Source organism: Neoarius graeffei, chromosome 21 (genome assembly GCF_027579695.1).
Source record: "Neoarius graeffei isolate fNeoGra1 chromosome 21, fNeoGra1.pri, whole genome shotgun sequence".
Classification (NCBI taxonomy): domain Eukaryota; kingdom Metazoa; phylum Chordata; class Actinopteri; order Siluriformes; family Ariidae; genus Neoarius; species Neoarius graeffei.
In genome coordinates, this window is record NC_083589.1 from 44,435,748 (window position 1) to 44,451,188 (window position 15,441).

The following is a 15,441-nucleotide window of genomic DNA, read 5'->3' on the forward strand; positions in this document are numbered from 1 at the left end:
GTGTAGAAGTTAACAAGAGGAAATCGAGGAGATTAAAGGAGGGTGAACAAGTCAACGGACTAGATTTAAAGGCACCAAAAAAAGTTTGTTTTCTTTCATCACCAGGTGTTCTAGCACATATAAATTACTGAGATGATGTTTCCATAACACAGCTTAGAGCACTCCAGAGAGGCAAACCTGCAAAACAGACCTATTTAATTTTTCATGGAGGAGGACCATCAGGAGCAATAAGCCAATATTCTTCTTCCCATTTTCCAGATGCTTTCTCTAGCCCTGCATCTTTCCAAACCCTAGCCGTTACTTTTTTCAGAATAAAAAGCAGTTCTGCCGAGACCCACATGAAAGGGAAGAACTGTTGAAATGTTAATTTTACCATCTGCTGTTGAGGCCAGCTACCTTTGTGTGTGTGTGTGTGTGTTTTCGCTTTCCTTAAATTCCCAGCAGTTCAGTTCTGTTTTATAAATGTGCTGGTATTTTGGTTGTTTGAAGTTTTGAATCGGGGACCTGAAGATTCAGACTTGCCATGAGGAGTGACATTGTGATTAACCTGGAACCATTGCTAAGTTAGGGGCCGTCCCACTCCCATCACAGTATCATCTGCCCTTTCCAGATACTGGCTGTGCTATTTCGAAGTCTGTCTCAAACACTTGACTTTTTCACATAAGCACTTGGGGTGGGCGATATGTTCATATTGTGATACTTGAAGACAATTCTGGGGTAAAAGATCCGTATCACAATATGTAGGTTTGCTACGAGGTTTTGTGTCAGCAAAGTAGTGTTGCATTTTTGTATTATAAGAAAAATAAGCTTATAATAATAACACTGAAAAGGAGGGTAAAAAAAAAAAAGCTTTATGAAATGTTCTTGAACTTTAACATTTAATAAGCTTGCAACTATTATTTAAAAAAATCCCTAAAAATGTGTTATGTTATAAAAAGATATCGCTATACTCACGATATATCAGAGAAATGTATTGTGACAATATATCACAATATCGATATTATATGATTATATTGCCCAGGCCTGCTCCTCACCTGTGTCATCTTTTTGAACTATTCATTTTATATGTTATAAAATACATGTGCTCAGTTTCAGGGGGTTCATCAGGTTAATAATGCATACTGTAGAAATGCGCTTGCTAAATGCTCTTTCAAATGCGCTTTGCTTCTCTTTCCATTACACTGACAACGGGCAAAGAAAGGAAGACAAACAAATGAAAACATTCCAGCTGAGGCTGTGTTGGAAACGCAGATTCATTTAGCTTGATTTTCTCCTCATTCTGGAGTAAGTTGACACTTTTTTAAACCCCATTTTATCTGGTGTACAGTTGAAGCCATGGCCAAATGGACAGATTCCATTGTGAGATTTGATAGTTGGCAATTAAGCTGAGACATCCTGTAATGTGACTGTGTGCAGAGTTGCAGAGCGTTTGCCTTGGCTGGGATCTGATTGTTTAGTCTGCTCTCATTGTGAACCCGTACTGTTTCTGAGTAGCAGTTGACGGTTGTTTGCAAAGTGCCGGGGAAAATGTGAGAGGCCACCGCTTGCCTGCTCTATTTGTTTATTTTTCTCTGTCCTTGGGACTGGAATCTGATTTGTGTTCATGTTGCATGGTTCTTTTTCGGAGCAGATTTGTCTTTAGCAAACGCGTCTGCTGGAACGTAGACTTTGCATGACCTTACTGTGCAGCCTGTATTTCATTAATGGCCAGCTCTGTGGTTTGGGGAGAAGAATATTTTTCATATGACACCGCCTTGCATTAGTGCAAAGCAACAGCTGCAGAAAGCCCAAAAGCAGCCAATTTTGTGGCTTTGAAAGGTGTGAAAAGTTCAGCTCCCTATAGTAAGATCCTTGCATTTATAATTTGTGTGTGTGAATGTGTCTGTCTTCAATCGGAACTACCGTGGACTTGTTAAAAAAAAAAGAAAAGGAAAAAAAGTCATCTGCTAATGAAACATTTGCCTGTCATTTTCATGGCAGCAAGAAAATGTGAAGGATATGATGTCCTACATACGAATATCAGAAGACTGAGGTTTGACTTTTTCATTGTAAATATAGTGAAATTAGCTAACATTTAGACTATTAGTGCACAAGTAACATATTAAAGGACTGTAGGAATATTAAACAAATGGCTGCAATGGTAACAGTCAGGTCAAATACTTCCTGATGTCCTCATCAGTACTTCTATACATTCTCACAAGTAATCTACAGTGAACTACTACAGAGTATTGAATGTCCTAAAGGGAAGCCCCGATTTTGTCCGGGCCAAACAAAAGAACCCTGTACAGCTGCTCTTTCCGTAATGTTCTCCTTTCACGATTGCTTACTACAAGTAACAAAAATGGTGTTGATGTCAATTCTGACTTGCATATTTCTGCAATCCTGATGGATTTTACTCTGTGTCTGTTTATATGTTGGCATTCAGAGTAACGGTGTTAGTTTAAGGCTTCAGTCCTTCAGCAGCACTGGGGAAGATGGAGGCTGGCCATCAAGGCTCAGTGAATCCAAACAAAAGAGGGATTACCTAATAGTCCAGCTATGTATTTGAAGTCGAGTCTTCTGTTTGTTTGGGGAGGTGGATGGTGTATGTTCTTTTAGATGGCCTAGCAGCAGCTGTTGGGCACTTTTTTTTTTAACCTGCTTTTTTTTCCACCACCCTTTCTAGACAGGCTGCAAACAAGCCTTGCTGTGCTGAACCATAAGACAATGAATTAAAAAAAGTTGTAGATATCTGGAAGTAATGGGGAATACGTAGTGTAGCTATGCAGTATGACTGAGTTTGGATGCGAGAACGAAAATCACCCATCGCCAAATATTTTACAGTTTTCTTAAAGGCTGGTTTAATTTATATGATTTATTTCTGATTTCTAAGACGCACGCTTATGTGTGAGTCCACTGTGTGAGTGAGTGGACGTAGAGTTCAAAAATACTACCAAGTGTTTGCTTTGGTACAATGTCAAAATGAAACCATTGCAGTAACTACAAATCATTATCCGCAAACGTATTTAAAACACACATCAACACGGAAAATGCTTTTATCGCGTGCTTGTTACTATGAATCTCATTCATTTCTCTAGCTTTCATATAATATATATTTGAAACCATTTTTAAGCTTTATCAAGGACGCACGGATGTGAATTCTGTTCTATTGCCGACAGGCCTTTTTTATTTTCCCCTCTTCAAATTAATTTTAGTATTTATGGGTTTGTGTGGTCGTTTAGTTTTTTAATCGATGGTTTAATTGAAACAGGATTTGTGGTTTTTGAGTGAACACTATACCTTTAAATCCTCCGTTTTTGTCATTTTAGCATGAACGCTTCCCATTTCTGCCGGTCTCTGAATTAATGGAAGCCATTTGTGTTGAATATTTGTCCATTCTCTCCTGATTTCAGTGTCACACTGTTTCTGTGCTTAAATTATAGAACATGGACTGCTTTTAAGGTAGAAAGGCAGCAAACTGATAAGTGGTTCATTTCACTTTCTAAGCCCTTTTTATTGGAACTATAATAACTGCTGTATTATAATTTATAATGTATTCCTTCGTTTGCTAATGCCCTTGGATATATCTGAGGATGGTGGCTAAATGTGGTCTGAATTTTATTGTGGTTACATTTTAAAAAGACAAATCTATTACATGTTTTTGGTAATGCACCGCAGTTCTGCTGTCAGTCAGTTTATGGACAGCCTTGTGTGTGTGTGTGTGTGTGTGTGTGTGTGTGTGTGTGTGTGTGTGTGTGTGTGTGTGTGTGTGTGAGAGAGAGAGAGAGAGAGAGAGAGAGAGAGGATCCACGCACTGTAAGACCCCACAGAATGAAAGTGTTTTTTTTTGTTTGTGCAGTATGTCATCAGTCTTCAGTCAACTAAGTGTGTTTTATAATGGCTACAGTCTGAGTTTGAGGTCTTTGAACCAATGGTAATGTTATTATGGTCATTTTTACCTGATAGAATATGGACTTTTTTCACATGCTGTCAGACTTGAAACGTCATTAAAGTAATTCTCACAAAAAGTTTGCCGCAAACTCGAATGTGAAAGAGTTCACCGTTTGGGCCAAATTGCAGAGCACAAGACTGAAGAAGGATATCAGTGGGGGAAATCTTTGGGAAGTAAAAATTGCCACTTGCATACTGTCTTTGACCGCAGTGCAAAAGCTTAACCACTCCTGAGGAACATGTGCCGTTTAGGAAGATATAAAGGAGTGATTTTATTACTTGGTACATCTCCCCTCAGAAGCGATTTCATTTCTCCTTTCAGACTCCACAGGAGCCTTTATTTGATCTCATATTCCTGAGTTTAACTGCCTCAAACCAGCCAACCTCCGTTTATTTTCATTTGGAAAACACATTTTCTGTTCACCTCAAGAGAAGCTGAAGATGGATGGGAGGGGGCCGCCCGGCTCTGTATCGAATGTAAATGTCTTCTTTGAGCCACTTTTCACCCACGATAATTGGAGTCCAAACTTCAAATTCCACTCCCACTCGGACCAGTGTGACTAGTGTACGTGTTTGCCACACTGGCCATCAAGACAGCTAACATGTAATCTCACTTTTTTTTAGTGTAAAGCCATTACGTAGCATGAACAGTTCCTGCATTTCTTTGTATTGGTTGTGACTGGGCTCCAATTTAAAAAAAAAAAAGTTTGTGTTCTGTTACATTTTTCAATTTAACACATTGATTACTTTGTCCTTTCATCTGCAGATTTATAGTTTATAGGAAAGTTGATAAGCAGTAGCTTAAATCAAGACACTCATGTAGACCAGTTTTCGATCGCCCCACTTCACTGGCGACCTAATTTGGTTTTGGGTGGATTGGACGGGATTTCCAAAATGAAAGGTTGCAGAACTGAAATTTGGAAAGATGTACCATTTAGACCAGTTTATGCTTAAGCTTGAGCTATGATTAGCTGTTATTTATGCTTCTAAGCCATTTTGACTTGATAACAGACAGTGGACTGGATTCTTGCTCAGAGGATGCCTCAGTCTGTCCCTGTCTGTCTTTTGTCCCCTATTCCATGTCTGCAACACGTATGTCTGCTCTAAGCCCTGTCAAATGACAGCACCATGCAAACATTCGGCAGTTTTCAGAGACTGAAACCTTACTCCTCTCTCTCTCTCTCTCTCTCTCTCTCTCTCTCTCTCTCTCTGGGTAGCCCCCACTGGGCTCAGTTCCATGCAGTGAATTACCTCCAGATGTAATTCCTATCCCCACCCTCAACGAATTAGTGGCTAGTAACAATTACCTTTAAATTAGCAGCGGCATGGAGAATGGTTATGTTTGAAATTTTCTTATAATGAGTTTATTATTCTTTGGTGGGATGCCATTTTCCTCGATTAATTTTCTTTCTTTTTTGTTTAATTTGTGTCTGTTTGAATAGTGTTAAACTGCTGAATGGTAGAGGCTCATGGTAGTCCTGAACCCTGATGTAACGTGAGAATATCCTGAATAGATCCATCTGTCTCTGTCTTTCTCTCATTCTCACTGTGCCTGTCTCTGTTTTTCTCATTGTGTTAAAGTTACATTTAAATCACACAAATCGGTTCCAACTGAGTGTGTAATTTATGTCACTTATGCTATCTTATTGTCCCCCCCCTTTTGTTCTGTTTTTTTTTTTTAAGAGTACTTGAACAAAATGGATTAGTGTATTTTGAGTTTTTTTTGTTTTTATTTCATTGTGCTGAATACACTGAGTGGTTGTTATAGAGCCTTTAGTGCATATCCTTTTATCTGATTACAAGTTTGGCAGCCGTGTGCATCTCAGGCCTTGTCACCAACATTTTCCCCACAATGTGAATCTAATACAAATTGCAGCCTTTACAATATGATAATATCTTGTGTGCGTGAAAAGGGAAGTAGGCTGTCATGCAGTATGCTTTCATCTCGCTTCAATCTGCTGCATAATAGGTAAACTGCTGTGAGGTGTACTTGCTTGTATAAATTTACCTACACAGTCAAGTCTTTGATTTCATCAACTCGTCTAATTCAAATGTGCTTTTGAAGAAAGCCACATTTTAAGGCAAGGCGCCGAAGAGCCAATTTAACCTGGAGTGTCTGTCGCATTTGTTGGGCCTTTCTGTTTGAAGTGGCTGGTCAGCTTGAACTGTCTGACTTCTATCATTTCTGTCTCTTTTATTTCTCTGCTGTAATGTATACTTCAATTCTCCCTGCAGCTGCTGAAGTGGTGCAGGTATCATTAAACAGAAGAGAAAAGAGAGAGAGAGAGAGAGAGAGAGAGAGAGAGAGAGAGAGAACACTGCTGAGTGCTATACGTGGCTCCTGCTTGCACATGTTGATATTCCAGCCCGTGCGAATGTGAGCCAGTTTATTTTCAATAGGAACTGAATCGGGGCCCTTCCCTGGAGCTGCTTACTTGGCCTGTTGATATTGAGTCGAGCAAACACTCACTCGGGGATGTCCTGTTGGGCAGCCAGCCAGAGTCACAAATGAAAGTCACATGTGTGAACTCCTGTGTGTGGATCCTGGGAGGCGAGCGGAGAGGAGCAGGCCCAGGCTCTGCAGGAGGCCTCCTCTCACTCCTGGCCATTGGCCTTAATTAGTGTCTTAATGGTGCAGCCACAGAGTGCAGCTTATTTACCCGCCCAGATAGTGGCTTATTTTGATGTGCATTGTGTCCGCCTGCTCCCATGCTGCAGGCTTGTTACCATCCAGATTAATGTTACAGATTAAGCATAGATGTGCTCACTGTGCTTTCTGCTTTTGTGCTTGGCACCCCCACACCTCCCTCCCTTCCCTGAAATATGTATGCAAATATATTTGGACATTGTCATTATAGGCTACTTAATAGGGATTTCATTAAGGAGCTGCCATGCAAAGCAAAGGCAAGTTGCCATGGATACTCTCGTGCTTAAGTACAGTGTATTATAATGTTTAGCTCTGTGTTATGTCATCCCTGTGTTCTAATGGTCCATTTCAGGCTCCATCTCTCTCTCATCATTAGTTTGAAGAAATGATTTTTCCTATTAGTTTGTCATTAATTTTTTGAATGAAACAGCATTTTTTTTTTTCATTTTCACCAGCATAATTAGACAAACATACTAACACCTTGAATGCGGTTTCTTGATTTTCACTGGTTTGTATGTAACGATTGCATCAATAACATGATGAGATTGCGATTAAAAGACACAAGGTTCTGGACAGAGAGATGGTGTGAGTGTATTTGTCAGAATTTGCTACACTGCTGAAAATATTTATAAAAATTGCTTCATACAAAATATTAGATAAATATGAATGCAGAAAATATCTTTTGGCATAACTGTCACATTACTGACTTCCATTAAACCTTTTAGTACGCTCCTCGTTATTAATTTGCTAAATTTGTGATATTAGGTTTATTCATCCACATTTAATCAGTTATAATGCAATACAATACAATACTGACCCTTCCTATATGGCCTGTAAAGTAAGACCTCTCTGTGATAATGCTGATGTTGTTTGTTTAGACTAAACTTAGTATTTGAAATTGCTTCTCGCAAATGTCACTTTTTATTGAAATCCCGTATATGTGCAAATAAAGTCAGGTCTATGGCTGGAAGGCAGGTAGAAACCACACCGGTGAGTTTATTAGGGCAGTGTTTACAAGTGTAGCATGCATAGCTTCAGATCGGATAGATCGGATCAGCTGCACAGTGGGGAGGGAGACTGGAGGTGGATAGGAACTCAAGTGCATAACTCTCTATCCGGAAAAAAAAAAAAAAAAAAAAAGCTTTGCTGCTTGTGGCAATTCTGCTGGGCCTGAAACACATCACATTCTCAGTGACTGCGCACAAGCCCAGCCTTGCTCAAGACTTGTTAATTCGTCTGCATTTCACAATAAACACTGTAACATTAAATCTCTGTTAATTATCAGTAGCCCATTGATTTTTTGCACTGATGTGAATATGAATCTGATTTAAACGAGTGAATTGTGAATGTTACTGTAAGACAGCCTGGTGTCTTTGACTCGAAGAGGTTGGATCACTCCCCCCATGTGGGGGCGAGGAAGATGGAGATGGGCTCTTGACACTGCCTACTGGCTCAGGGCAGTGTGTTTTGTGTCTGCTCTAATTGAAAATGAATCGTTAGAGCTGGTTGCTATGGAAATGATGCCATAGTGTGTAGAGAGCTGAGAGCTGGAGCGGCATAGCGGTGACCACCACGCATGCCAACGGTTCCTTCCCCCCACCCACCAGCCGCTCACATTCTTCTGCCACTGCTCAAGTGCTGCTACTGGGATTGTTCGTCATCGTTGACCTTGGCAGTCCACAGCTATGCAAAATGAAGAATAAAAAGACAGAAGTAGGAAGAAAATTAGCATCACATATATACAAAGAGTCATGACACTGCTATGGGAGAGTGTTAAAAATGAAGCTGGAGTCAAGGGGACGAAACAGCATAGTCAGTCATTTGCCAGGCTAAAAGCTAGAAATAGCTATTATTTAACGAAGCAGCCATTCCTCTGTGTTGTTTAGTGAAAGAAGGTGGAGGCCAGTAAAAGGTGTTAAAGTTCTTGGACTATGATCAACAGTCCTGATGATATCATACTGTTAAAATATGATCTAGTTGAGCTAGCAGATAATACACTGTTTGGAGCCAGTTAAATCATGCCAGCACAGCATTCAAAGCAGAGAGTTCAAAGTGGTCTTACGGTGCATTGAAGGTGAGATGTTTAACTGAATAAATCTGTCATGCCTGCCTTGGGTGGATCTCATACAACATGAAAGGTTCTGCACACCATGCTCTGTTTTAGTGTTCGTGAATATGGAGTGTATGAGAGTGTGTCAGTGTGTGTGCGCATGTAAGAGAGATTATTGATTACAGGAGTGGTTTTGGTCTGTGTTTCTTTGATGTCATTTCCATGTAAATTGTAGGTGTAAAGCTAATATTTTGATTCATCTATTTTTGCTCTTTTTTGTCATATTTACGAGAGCTGTCAATACCGGCTTTAAGAGCTTGACACGGTTTGCCAGTTGATGCTAGTGGAAGTTCTGTAGGTTTAGTATTTGTGAGGCTTACACACACTTTTCTTGAGTTCATAAACAGCTGGCTCTCTCGCTCCTCCATCCAGCATTGTGTGTACAGACCAAGCCAGACAAGCCTCACTCTTCAATCTCTCCAAGTCCATGTGGCGAAGGGAGCGACTAGCAGATGGACTTGCTTTTGCATCTGCTGTGTGCAAACCAGGCTTTGTACACTACTCCTGGGGGAAAGCAGGGCTTTTTTTCTTTTTTTCACTGCAAGTAGATTCCTGTCTGTTGGAGTGACTAAGAAAAACATCTGTGGCATGCAGGGGGGGTTAGAGGAGCCAGCAAAGGGGCAGAATTGACAAAAGGATTGACAAACACCATTAGCCAAAGACGTTCTATATCGTTGCTCTTGTGTACTGTTTACTGTACGGAGCATATGTCAATACATCACTGTGATGGCTGTCTGCCAGGAGACCCTGTTCGATTTTGATTAGAGTTAGTAAATGGATGAATCTGTAGCTCAGAAAGACTGAAGCTTGATTAACATCTGTAAAGACAAATTTGCCTTTGTGAAGTAGCTACTAAGCTTTGTCAGACACAGGGAAAAAAGCTGTGAAAAAGCTTGTCTGGGTTGCGTTTCTCCCCTCCTCCTGCACTCATACATTTCCTTTGCAAGTTTTTTTTTCTTTCTTTCTTTTTTGGGTTTCAGCAGGTTTGCCCTAATAAGGGAAGAGGGAGGTATATTTATCACAGTTGTTAATATTGGCTTTAAGGCATATCGTGCTAGTGGATGAAGTTGTGTGTGTGTGTGTGAGTATTTATATATATATATATATATATATATATATATATATATATATATATATATATATATATATATATATAAGCTAACTAGTTTATTTTACTATGTGAATGTGAGGGGAAGTAGTTACTTTGCGAGATGTGTGCCTTTTGACTACCCGAGGTCACTCCCAACACCATGCACAAAAAGAAAAACACCCCCTTCCCCTAGCCCCCCTCCCTCAAACTCTAACTCCCAATACCTCCAGCCCTCAAGCACACCCCCCACCCAGCCAGCCCATCATATTGCTGATTTTTGTGTATGATTAGTCTTGGCATGCCAAAACAATCAGAGGTCTGCAGATTTGTTGTAATTGCAAACGTAAAAAGTGCTACAGCTATGGGACGTGATCGGGCAGAGGCGCTCTGGCTGTCATGTAAATACTGCTGTAAATAGTTCTTTGATGATGGCTTTGACAGTGAGCGTCAGCTAGTTTTTTCACCCTCTCTCTCTCTCTCTCTCTCTCTCTCTCTCCCCATTCTCTTTTTTCATGCTCTCTCTGATGTTGTTGCCTACTAGTGGCTTTTTTGCCTCATTTTGCTGCATATTAATGTTCCAAGGCTTCTAAGAATATCTTCAAATGACTCTACCTTTGGGGAGCATCAATCACGGTCATTGTTTAAAAGGTATGTTACTTTTCTCTCCTTCTGTCTTTGGTAGTGCGTGAGTGTGGGTGGATTTTTGTGTGTGTTGCTCTAAGGTATATTCCAGTTATGTGGCATTCTTTTTCTAAAAGCTGTTGCTTCCTGGCAATTAAAGACAAGAGGCTAGTAATTGTTGTTCAGAGTGAAGCGTTCCCTCACCCAGCGCTCCGCGGAGGCTACCAGCTGTCACTATGTCTCACAGACTGCTCTCATTCAAAAGCTAGAATAAAAAGCACGAGCACGTACCTTTCTCCGGGAGCACCACAGGAAGCCCCGGCATCCTCCTGCAGCACCACACGTTTGTTAAATCCCTGCAACCAAACAAGTCGGAAAGCAGGAGCAAGCAAGGCACAGCGCGTGAATGTGTGCGCACGCACGCGTGTGTGGGAGCGAGTGAGTGTGTGCTGCTGCTCTTTCGGAGCACAGCGCTAGCGGAGGAGGTGCAAACGGAGCCGTAGCTCCTCACACAGATTCTGAGAGAGTGCTCAAACTGCTCAGCACCATCTCACTCACACACACACACACACATGTGCGCGCGCGCACACACACACACACACACACACACACACACATGCTGTAGAGAAACTGAGACAGTTTTTTTGAAGGTCATTTTTAGATCAGGTTACGATTGAAAAATTTCTTACACTTCTCAAGCAATAAAGCTATAAAATCTACTGTTTGAAATAATTGTGAGGTTTTACGTTATAAGAGAAAACAATGTGACTGTGTTATTATTTCCAGTGTGTCATGTAGGAGAAAAGCAGCTGACCAGGGCAATTAATTTTCACATTGCTCATGTTTTGTTCCTCCTTCTGCCTGGCCAGGCACGCTGCTCTCCGAAGCCCTACCGGGCCCTGCCTGTCCGCTGTAATTGCCCAGTGACAAGTGGAAATGATGGAATAATTGTCAAGAGAGTGGGGTCCTTTTTTCTAACCCGGGCACCAGTGACTTAAGTATGCATGAGCGGCGCGTGAGGGACGGGGCCGAGTGAGGCGCTTGTTTATGATGCCCCACTGTATAAACACAGTTGGAGTGATGACACAGATAAGAGCACACTACTCCCCGTGACACGAGCCGCCAGCACACTCCAAACAGCCAGCAGTCCCATCAGCACTCACCTGCAGGTAATGCATCCGTCTTTTCATCCATCTCTCTGTCCCCTCTTCCTTCTTGCCGCTTTAGTGAGCCAAGAGTTGCTTTTGTTCTTTCTTGGTCTTCCTTGTGCATTACTTTAATTACTGCTGTTACAGCTTCACGGTGATGAATGGATATGTGTGAGCATGTGTGTGCGCGCGCGTGTGAAGCAGAACAGTGTAGTTCAACTTTGCCTCATACATGCTTTTATGTGAAGTGTTGCCAAACGTCGAGCTGTTGAGATTACAGTGTGCTAATAGGCCAGTGTGTGATCATTAAAATCAAGAGGTGAAACTAATGTTTTTATTGTACTTCACTGTCTACTGCTGATGATGTAAAAAAAAAAAAAAAAAAAGGCTTTAAGCTTCTGTAATAAGCTAATAGTGGTACAATAAAAATGAGTTGCATATATCCGCTTTACTACAGCGAACCTTTTTTATTTGAAGGAGTAAAGAGTTTTTGCAGCCATTCAGAACTTTATAGAGCCTGTCCCAGTTTGAGGGGAGGGGCCACTAAAATTATGAAGAGTGAAATACTAATTATCTCTATCAAAGGCAGGTGTATAATTTGTTTACTTAAATATTCATGAGGGCGAGTAAGGCATGGTATTGGGCTATTGTGAGCATATTATTAACATTTCATAGGGCTTGTGCTGGAATGCAGAAGGGCTCTTCTTCATTATTTAATACCCCGATGCATAATGAGCTGTGTGATTAGTTCATATGGCGAATTGGTTCAACTCCATTCTGAAGAGAGATAATTCACATTGTTCTCAAGAGTCTGAATATAATAGCTTCTTTAGTACAATGAAATTAAAAGCTACACATTTTATATTTCAGCTTACAAATCCCCTTGGCAATATTCTGTTTTTGAGCCTTTTTCTTCCTCTCCACTATCTCTCTCACCTCCATCTCCAAAAAAAAAAAAAAACCCCAATGAATTTTAACATTGTTTAAATAAAACGCATGTTTACCTACATGTTTTATTTAGAATGCACCCAAGCCAATTAACACTGTTCATTAGCTGAGCGGGGTATTTGTTTTGAAAGTTTAACCAATCACTTTGTTATGCTAATTGTGATGTAATTTAATTTGAGTCCCATAATGATGATGCCGTTATTATCCCCATAAAAGATGCAGTTAAGCATCACGAGCTCATTTGCATGTGCTTGCAGGGGGAAGCTGGCTGAGCCGGCACCAGCAGCTCTCGCTCTGCTTTTATTTTCTACCTCTGTTCCCCTCCCGCCCTTCAGCTCCTCCCGGTCTGTCACTATCTATTGATGATCAGCACTTTAATCTGATGTTTTAATGACCAACTGATTTGTGTAGAAGTAGGAGTGTATGTGGATAATTTCATTCGTTTGAAAAAAACGCAAAGGATTTACAGATGAATAGAAAAATCTTTCCCTTTTTTGGCACAGAGGTGTGTGTGTGTGTGTATGTGTGTGTGTGTGTGTGTGTGTGTGTGTGTGTGTGTGTGTGTGTGTGTGTGTTTTAAAATATGTGCTCAAATTTACTTTTGTACATCAAAGTTCTTTTTTGCTGGAAAGACTCATTTCTTAATCTACTGTTTCCATCATTTGTGCTTTATATATTGTGATGGAAGATGAACACTGTTTGATTAGGAATGTGTACTGAAATGTAGTGTGGCTAGAATTTGTGCAGTGTGTGTGTGTGTGTGTGTGTGTGTGTGGTGCTTAGATTTAAAAAAAAATCAATTTAAAAGCTAGAAAGAAAAAGGAGCTTCCGTGTATAAATGCACTTCAGCCTAGTTGGGCTGCCAGTGCATAAGCCTCTGCTAAACACTGCCCATTATCTGTTTTGTCAAGGGTTAGACTTGGGTAATTTTCCTCTGGAAAGATTATTTTTCTCATGACCAATCCCAACTGTTACAGCCCTAATTGGTTACATAAATCTTGTCTGGTATGAATGAGAAATGTTGCGGTGTTGTCAAGTATAATCTTCACCCTTATTTACCAATTCATTAAGATCTATCGATGCAGGACTAGGGAGAGGGAATGACAACATAAATCAGAGCCAGGGACATAATGACCCTAATCAGCCCCAAATAACTGGAAACGTCACTATGAGCTATGTCTCTATGGCCATGCGGCTGTGTGGCAGTGTGGCTGGGTTGGTTCCTCTCGCTGTTTCCAGTCTCTCTCTCTCTCTCTCTCTCTCTCTCTCTCTTTCTCTCTCCCTCTCTGTCGTTAACGCTGCTGAACTTATAAGTGCATCTCACATGCAAGTCAAAGACCCCTTTTTAATCTCTCCCCCACCCTCGTGCCAAAAAATAAAAAAAAGCCGGTGTCACAGATGATAATTGCACTAGAACAATGCTATGCTGAAATGAAATATGCATTTGAGTCTGGTAAATAGTCCAGGAAGATGGAAGACGGCCAAATAATGCTTTGAGCAGGTAAGGAAAATGGAACAAGCTAGAGGAAGAGAGCACATGTATATGAGAGAGAGAGAGAGAGAGAGAGAAAGCACTTGCCTCCGAACTGTTCTGCTGCCAAAGATGATTGGAGCAGACAATGGGGCCTCCCCCTTTTATAGGTCAATTACTGATGATTAGGTGGGCTGAGTTAATTAAAGAAATTACCCAAAATGAAAACGGGGGGAACTGCTTGATTAGATAGTGTCACTGTCTGTTCACCTACTTTCAGAGCCTTGTTCTCCTAGAGGGAGGTGCTTGCTGAGTAAAATTTTAATTATAAGGGAAGAGCTAAAGAATGGAGCCCAGTGATGTTAGAGACAGTCTTTATTCTGCACATGCAAAATGTTTTACTGTACATGTTGTGGATATGCCTTTAATTCATGACATGCAACCTTCGACATCAAAAGTTGATGATTAATAGTAATTTGCATTTTAGTGTTACTGATGAGTTCTCTTCTATCAGCATGAGTATAAGAAATCACTGAAATGTGTTATTACTGGGCTTTTAGATTCCATGTATTTCATAGAGGCACACAATGATTGACTCAATTCTCCCTCTTTTCTCGTTTTTTTATATTCTTTTATATTGTGTTCTTGTTTCCTTTCTTGTCTGAATGTATAGAGAATAGAATTAGCATCCTGTGCAAAATGGCTTATATGACATAAATCTTGAAAGTATGAATTTAAATTTGACAACATTTTTGTCCCCCCCCCCACACACACACACACAAATCTTGTACTACAGATCACATTGGATCCTGTTGCTTTGCAGTGTTAATTCAAAAAACCAGTCTATTGTTCCTCGAATCCTTTCATTTTTAAACTTGATATTATTTTTTGTAAATATGATTTTCTTTTCTTTCCCTCGTTCTAAAGTAATCTCATCTATTGTGAATCATTTTGAAATCCCATCTGAGAGGAGTGCCATACTATTACTCAGGTTTATATGGGAGTTGTTAACTCTCTGTATGGCGGCCCTTTAAAGGCAAAAAAGGACGCCTGGCACAGATTGTTAATCTTCAGAGGACTTAGAATGTTGAAAGTGGCTGTATTTATTCTTGTGTGTTAAGCCTGTTTTTATAGGAATGCTGTTTAGTCGTCTTTCCTTCTTCCTCACTGTTGCTGTCTGATCAGACACACAAAATCCTATCAGCGCAGGATGAAATCACAATCAAATAAAAATGACGACTATCATTTTAGCTGAAAGCGAAAATGTTAGAAACGGTCTAAAGCTGGCATTTTTGATTTATTAGGCAATCGTAACTATTAAATATTTGAGCGTACAGGCTGGTGCGATTCTTTATTTCGCATGCATTGTAACATATGGCAATGATGAATTAATTTCAGTGGAGCACAGAATTTGTGATTATTTTAAATGGTACCCATATCTTAACTGGATCAGGGCAGGAGGAGCTAGCAGACTGT

The 15,441-nt window shown here is 40.4% G+C and overlaps 1 protein-coding gene and 1 long non-coding RNA gene across 8 annotated transcripts in view; one reads left to right on the plus strand and one right to left on the minus strand.

Annotated features, from left to right (window-relative positions):
- The window catches only part of foxp2 (forkhead box P2), a 114,450-nt gene that overhangs the window by 20,348 nt on the left and 78,661 nt on the right, over positions 1-15,441 (plus strand). For 3 of the 7 annotated variants that reach the window (XM_060903193.1, XM_060903198.1, XM_060903195.1), the window contains exon 3: positions 11,268-11,567. The exons of 2 other annotated variants lie outside the window; for them this stretch is intronic. The gene's annotated coding sequence lies outside the window, so the exon portion shown is untranslated. Of the gene's footprint in view, positions 1-10,054; positions 10,426-11,267; positions 11,568-15,441 lie in introns of those variants that run through there. 2 more of the 7 variants (XM_060903194.1, XM_060903199.1) reach the window with 2 other exon arrangements.
- LOC132869779 (uncharacterized) lies at positions 7,549-10,926 on the minus strand. Its single transcript, XR_009651007.1, has 2 exons — positions 10,690-10,926; positions 7,549-8,260 (listed from the first exon to the last, which is right to left on the minus strand). It is a non-coding gene; the product is annotated as an uncharacterized LOC132869779 (long non-coding RNA).